Below are 8,004 nucleotides of genomic sequence, written 5' to 3'. Positions count from 1 at the left end.
GGCAGTCCTGGGCGCCGGGCTCGACGGGCTTGGTTGAGGGCGGCGGTGATGAGGTCGAGGGCGGCGACAGTGTGGTCGAGAGGAGCGGTGGTGAGGATGAGGGCGGGCGGTGGCGGCGGCGGTGAGGGAGCAGGCGCGCTTGGGCTCGGGCGGCGGTGACAGGGAGTAGGGGAACAGGCCGGTGGGGGGGAAAGGAGGACTTAGCGAAATTTTGATGCGGGGGGTGGTTAACTCGAACTAGCAGTAGCGCACGTACAGAAGACGCGCTATAGCTAACTTGTCTACAACGCGTTTTGGGGAAAACCGCTACTGCTAATGGAAGCACTTATTCCTTTTGTTAAGCAAAAACATCAAAAATATACATTGGTCATCATTGATCTTTTTGTGTATAATCTAAATAGTCAACATGAATCCTCACTGTACCTGTATAGGTACAGGCGAGGATTCATATTGCAAACAAAATCATACACATATAGTTCAATGAAGACCAAGTGCTCGAGATAGGTTGAGAAGCAACATATTTAAGGTGGTAAACACCTTGTTCGCTTAGTAGTATGGGACTAAACTTAATTAGTTGCGGTCATACTTAGCAGCAGCGAGTTTTGAGCAAAACCGCTGCTACTAAGCTCTTTAGCAGTAGCGCGTCCACGGGAAGGGCTCTACTACTATATCTTTCCTGGAGGCAACACCGTGGCAATTATAGTAGTAGCGCTCTTTTCACCTAGAGCGCTACTGCTACTCAGTCATTAGCAGCGCTCTTTTCTAAAGCTCGTTGCTGCTAATTAGGAGTAGCGTCTGTTTTTAGACCGCGCTGCTGCTAAGATTCTGTGTATAAGGTTTTCCTTAGTAGTGATGTTTTCTTCTGAAGTTCTGATTGATTGAAACTCTGCTCAGCAAAATCTTTAGTTGCCCTGATGTGACGCCCCGAGACCGCCGCGCCAGGTGTCTTCCAGTTATTTTCCGTCATTGCCATGTCATTTGCTTGCGTGTTGTATCTTGTCATGTCATCATGTGCATTGCATCATCATGTTTTCAAAACTTGCATTCGTCCCGGTCTCCTCGTTTCGTCCGTTGTCCGTTATGAGCCCAGACACACTTGCACGCGCCCGCAGCATGTCCGGTTTATTATTTTATAAGTGGCCGGAAATTTTTCTCGGAATGAGTTGAGAGTTGGCGTGAGGTCTTGTTATAGTGTAGATAGACCGCCTGTCAAGTTTCATCGCATTTGGAGTCCGTTTGACGCCCCAACGGATAGCTAAAGCAGCAATATAGTCGGTCTAACGTCGGACGTTTTCGGTCTCCGAAAACTGTTGCCGGGCCTCTCTCCCCTCTCTTCTCAGCCGATACCTCTCTAGCATAGCCCACTAGCCCACCTATCTAGCCCCCCTCCGCTCCGGGTCGTCTGATCGAGATCGAACGGCTCCGAAACAGCCTCAAACCCCCTAACCCTAGCCCCCTTGCCTTATATAGACCCCCTCCATGCCATTTTTTGGCTTCCCTAGCCCTCCACCTACCTCTAGCCCCCTCCCCTCAATTTCAGCGCCGAACCCCTCCCTGGCCTCCACTTGTCGCCGCCGCCCTTGGTCTCTTCCCGCACCGCCACCTCGCCGGCGCCACATGGCGTGCTCCTAGTGGCCAGCCGCCACCGCGTGGTCACCCGCAGCCAACGGGACAATGCCACGTCGCCCCTGGCCTCCTCCCACCTCCCGCGGCCCTGCCAGGCCCATGTGGGGCCCGCCGAGCCCATCGAAGCCCGGATCCCGCCACCGCTTCCGAGAGCCCCGCGCCCTGGTTCCCGAGCCTCGCGCAGGAGGTCCTCTCCCCGCCCAGCCCCGCCACTGGCCGGCAAGACGCCGAAGTCGCCACCGGCGACCACCTTCGCCCAGGTCGCGATGCCACATGGCCCTCTCTCTCCTTTCCCTTTCCTTTCCTTCCCTCACTAGCTCTCTCCCTCCCTCTGTTGCCGCAGGGAACCACCGGCGTCATTTGGAGCTTCCGCTGCTGCCGTCAATAATCGATGGGCGCGCCGACCCCGGATCCGGCCACTACGGCCTCCTCCCCGCCGGATCCGAGGGATCCCATCCTTCCCGCTTCGTCCCGTCGCCGGAGTCTGCAAACCGCCGCCGCTCGTCCTCGTCGGGAGGAGGACGATGCCATCTACGTCGCTGGCCTCGTCCATGCAGGCAGGCCGCGTCCCCGTGAGGCTCGGCCCATCTCCACTCCAACCCGCAAAGTAGAACAGCTCCACGGATCAAACTCCTAGCCGGCCCAGTTGAAGTGTTCCAAGCCCACCTCCACTTTTGGCCGAAGGCCCAAAGTGAGCACTTCCATCTACCCCTCGCTTTGTGCTACAGTTTTGCTGTTATGTGCCCATGCTCTGTTCCAGATTCGGCCCGCTATGGTTTTTTCCCTTGTCCTGCGATTTTTGCCAATATTCCCGAGATGACTGTTTTACAGAAAAGTCCATGTTCTTCTTGCATTTAATAACTCACCGACCATGCATCAAATGTAAAAACTTAACATATGAAACTTGCTTAGAATTTTGTGTAGATTAATAATTTCCAACTTTCATCCATGTTTGAAATGTTTAAAATGATGTTTGTTTAAATTTGCCCCTATGTCATGTTAAAATGCTTTACTTCATAACTAATCAACCGTAGCTCGGAATCTAATAAACTTTATATGTAAATGGGGTAGAAAAATGCCTAGTTTAACATGATGCACTAATCTAGCATGTTTAACAACTCTAAAATTATATTTAGGTAAGAACAGTACCAAGCCTAATATATGCATATGAGGAGTTTCCGGACTTGCTGTTTTGTTGTCCCGGCCTCATTTAAACTTCCCTAGATTACATAGTTTTATTATGCTTCACCCTATTGCCTTTTTAATCAACATTTAATCTTGTTGGGTACATAAACGAGAGAGAACTAAATAAGTCATGTGGTGTTTTCTTCAATATGCAACTCCGTTGCATATTGAGCTCCACTTAATTTGTAGGATTGTTTGTGCATCTTGCCATGCCATGCATATTTAACCCGGACATGCATCATACTTGGTTGTGCATCATGCCATGCTTATGTGGTGGTCGTTTACTATGTTGTGTGCTTCTTTCCGGTGTTGCTTCTTCGAGTTGGTTCCGATAACGTCGCGTTTGTGAGGACCCGTTCGATTACGTCCGTTTGTCTTCTTCATGTACTCGTTCTTCTTCCTTGCGGGATTTCAGGCAAGATGACCATACCCTCGAAATCACTTCTATCTTTGCTTGCTAGTTGCTCGCTCTTTTGCTATGCTTATGCTGCGATACCTACCACTTGCTTATCATGCCTCCTATATTGTTAAACCAAGCCTCTAACCCACCTTGTCCTAGCAAACAGTTGTTTGGCTATGTTACCGCTTTGCTTAGCCCCTCTTATAGCGTTGTTAGTTGCAGGTGAAGATTGAAGTTTGTTCCTTGTTGGAACATGGAGATGTTGTTCCTTGTTGGAACATGTTTACTTGTTGGGATATCATAATATCTCTTATTTAATTAATGAATCTATATACTTGGTAAAGGGTGGAAGGCTCGGCCTTATGCCTGGTGTTTTGTTCCACTCTGGTCGCCCTAGTTTCCGTCATATTGGTGTTATGTTCCCCGTTTTTGCGTTCCTTACGCGGTTGGGTTATAATGGGAACTCCTTGACAGTTCGCCTTGAATAAAACTCCTCCAGCAAGGCCCAACATTGGTTTTACCATTTGCCACCTAGCCTTTTCTTTCCCTTGAGTCGACCGGCTCAAGGGTCATCTTATTTTAACCCCACCCCCCGGGCTAGTGCTTCTCTAAGTGTTGGTCCAACTGAGCGATGTCCGAGGCTATCAGGGGCAACTCTGGGCTGGCTTACCCGACGTCTGGCTCATCCGGTGTGCCCTGAGAACGAGATATGTGCAGCTCCTATCGGGATTTGTCGGCACATCTGGGTGGCTTTGCTGGTCTTGTTTTACCATTGTCGAGATGTCTTGTAACCGGGATTCCGAGTCTGATCGGGTCTTCCCGCTAGAAGGAATATCCTCCGTTCACCGTGAGAGCTTGTGATGGGCTAAGTTGGTACACCCCTGCAGGGATTTGAACTTTCGAAAGCCATGCCCGCGGTTATGGGCAGATGGGAATTTGTTAATGTCCGGTTGTAGAAAACCTGAAGTTGACCTTAATTAAAATACATCAACCACGTGTGTTACCGTGATGGTCTCTTTTCGGCGGAGTCCGGGAAGTGAACACGGTGTTGGAGTTATGTTTGACGTAGGTTGTTCTAGGATCACTTCTTGATCATAGTTTCTCGACCGTGCTTTGCCTTCTCTTCTCGCTCTCATTTGCGTATGTTAGCCACCATATATGCTAGTCGCTTGCTGCAGCTCCACATCATACCTTTACCTTACCCATAAACTTAAATAGTCTTGATCGCGAGGGTGTGAGATTGCTGAGTCCCCGTCACTCACAGATACTTCCAAAACTAGCTTGAAGGTGCCGAGGTTACCGTGCAGATGACGCAACCAAGCTCAAGGAGGAGCTCGATGAAGATCTTGTCCTTTGTGGTGTTTCGTTCTAGTTGATCAGTAGTGGAGCCTAGTTGGGGTCGATCAGGGACCGTGTCGCTTTTGGGGTAGTCTTCTTTTGTTTTGGTTCCGTAGTCGGACCTTGTTTGTATTTGGCTGATGTAATGCTCTATTCATGTAATTGTGTGAAGTGGCGATTGTAAGCCAACTATGTATCTCTTTCCCTTATGTATTACATGGGTTGTGTGAAGATTACCTCACTTGCGACATTGCTTTCAATGCGGTTATGCCTCTAAGTCGTGCTTCGACACGTGGAAGATATAGCCGCATCGAGGGCGTGACAAGTTGGTATCAGAGCCTTCCCCGACCTTAGGAGCCCCCTACTTGACCGAATCGCTTGGGTTATTGAGTCTAGAAATGTTTTGAGTCTTTTAGGAATTATATATATCGGAGAGTTAGGAATTCTTTTTACTCCCCAGTCCCTTCGTCGCTCTGGTGAGGCATCCTGACGTAGAGTTTTGACTCTTCTCTTCTCAAATTTTCACTAAATTTTTTTAGGATCACGCGGGTATCTTGAAATCGTTCCGATCGTTTTGTGACGAGAACATTGTTCTTGGTGCCTCCTATCATTTAGGGGTTGTGGCAGTGTCCCGGGGAGTTGAGTCCGAGGTGTTGTCGTCACAATTTTATCGTTGCAGTTCTGGAATACCTGAGTTTAGTTTCGCCGACATCGAAAATATCTTTTATGCAGTTGTTGGTGAGATAACCTCGACGCCACCCAGTACTAGGGCGGGAGTTCGGGAGTATTGCCATAACTCGTATAACGGATGCTTTTTGAAGGTTTAGGTAGACGATTTCTGAAGTTTTCTTGGTTATGTGTTGAAGGATGGATACAGCTGGATGTAGGATTTGTTAGTTTTGGGTGAGATATTATGCTACCCCTGTATCCCCAACACCTGATTGCATAACCGGAAAATTTCGAGAGTTTATAAGTGGGAATTCAAGTAGCTCTTAGGATATCTTTCCGACAGATGTATGATACGAAATTGGGGTTCGACGTCTAGTGGTCCGCCTATTCACGGTTGGTTTTACAGTGGTCTCGTTGTGTCTTAAAGAGTCCTTGGCTATGCCGACTCGGGGACGCTTCATATGTCATGTGCACTGCCTTGTACATGATGGTGCTGTACAATCAAGCCTGTGTAGGCCCCACCACGAACACTTCGGATGAAATCTCAATCATATGTTTGTTCTGGCTTATTTTGCAAGCCAATCCTTTGTTTTGTTTTCAGTTGTGGTATTCGAGTTGCTTCGAAGTCAAATGTGGATTCCATACCTTTCCTAAACGGTGTTCTCATATTCCTATGTGAATACTAATCCTTCTCGATCATCGAGTTTGTCATTTCAATTTCTTTTCAACCGGCGCGTCTCTTCAAGTGGATCCGATCACTTCAACATCCGCAAGATCACCTCTTGGGTTTTCCAACATTGTTTGTTTCATCTGTCCTCAAGTTGCCTTTGTTTTCCCCGCCCACCCACCCCTTTTTCCTCAAGGACTCAGATTTCTTAATTCGTTATCCATTTTATGGTTGTGAAGTCTCTCCATTCTTTTCAATCAATGTTCTTTCCCGGTGGTTCTCTTGAAGATGTTCTACTAGTTCATCATTCTTCATTCTTTTTCATCTCCGGTGGTTTCAAGTCAAGCTTTCTTGATCATATCCTTTCCTCGTTAAAATGTTTTCTCATGCCGGTGCAATTCTTAATCACTCACCTCTCGCTATTCAATTGTTCTGGAGTGCTGAAGATATCTCAGAAGGATCGTCTTGTCATTCAAGATCCGTTAATCCTATTTTGAGGATGTTTATCTCATTCAAGCCTTTTATTTTAACTGTTGCATTCTCTCTTTTAAATCGTTCTACGATGTTTCTTTTGAGTGGGCCCTAACCCACATGTCTTTTTCCAGGATCTTACTTGACTCTTCTTATTCTCCCAGAGTTAGTCTCAAATTCATTTCAAAGTTTGACGTAAGAATGAATTGACATCAGTCAAATGTCTTTCCCCAAGATTTTCCAAATTCTTTTCATCGTTGGCTCAACCTTTCCATTCTTCATTCTGGAGTGCCTCAACAATTCATGGTGGTGTTTCTCATCGTCATTATCAACATTTGAAGACCGAAGAAGAGTTTTACCTCTATATCTTATCCGTTCTCTCAGAGATTCGTGGTTCTAATTCGAGACCATTCTCTCATAATTGTTTTGATCATGAGAATTCTTTTCACCCATCTGAAGCATTTCTTGAGTTGTTTTCCATTTCTTTCCTCCAAAGGCCATCTTTTCAAATGTTATTCATTTCAGCTGGTAGCTCACATTCTCCAAATCTTACCGGTGCATCAATCAAATATCCTCTAATCAGTTCTTGATCTCTTCGTTCTGATGTATCTAAATCCCCTCAAGCTTCTTCGTTCATTTGCTAATTCTTTCCAGCATTTCTTTATCTTTTCTTCGTTCACTTCCAATTCTTACGGTGGTTTGTTCAAGATTCCTCTTCTTACGTTGTCATACTTCCGTTCTTTCAAATCCTACCGGTGGATCATCGAAGGCCTCTTCAAGTTTGCGCATTATCTATCTTAATCCTTTCTACGAGAATAAGTAGTATGCAAATTCCATTGGTTGTCATCAATTTGAATTGGTGAAGGATAAGCATAATGTAATTCTTATTCTTGTTTCATTGAGTTGATTCAATTCCTTATTCCTGAGTGGTTTATCATACATATTCTTGGTTTCAAGTGCTCATCTTTCTTTCCCGGAGTTCCAATCTCTCGCAATTATGTTATCACGGAGATCTATCTAAAATTTTACAAGGTTCCACCTTGTGTTTTCAGCTACCCTTTCTTTCCATTTGATCATTCTTTTGTTTAACGGAGTTCTTCATGGAGGTTCTACATGATGGTTCTTCAAGGATTTAACTCCTTCTCGAAGGGTTCATCAATATTCTTTTCAGAGGAGCTCAAGCATTCTTCTTCTTGTAATCTGAAGTGCATTTTTTCTTCCGTACAATTGGAGGTGGTATTACGTCATTCTTGATAATTTGAGTTCATGTTCCATGATTCACACAGGTCTGCAAATTTGTCCATAATCAATTACAATGAATTTATACGGTCAAAGGGTCTGCAAATTGTTTGGTGCATTCTGATTGGTCCATAGGCTTATCACGCGGATTATGTGTCAACCACTGTCGGATGCTTCTGGATCCAATGGCAGCCCTCACCCCCTCGCCCTCTCACCCAAACCCTAACTCAGATCCCCTCCTCTCCCCCGATCCACTCTCCCCTCTCGGCCTACAGCCGCCACCCCCAGCCCTCCTCCTCCGCCTCAATCTCTCGATCCCCAACGACCCAGCCGCCGCCGCCGTCCTCTGTCCTCTCCCCCAACCACGGCCGCCGGAGAACCCTCCCCTCCCCTTCTCTTCCACGGCCAC

Source organism: Triticum dicoccoides, chromosome 3A (assembly GCF_002162155.2).
Source record: "Triticum dicoccoides isolate Atlit2015 ecotype Zavitan chromosome 3A, WEW_v2.0, whole genome shotgun sequence".
Taxonomy (NCBI): domain Eukaryota; kingdom Viridiplantae; phylum Streptophyta; class Magnoliopsida; order Poales; family Poaceae; genus Triticum; species Triticum dicoccoides.
The sequence above is the reverse complement of the archived record's forward strand: the minus strand, read 5'-3'. Positions refer to the sequence as shown.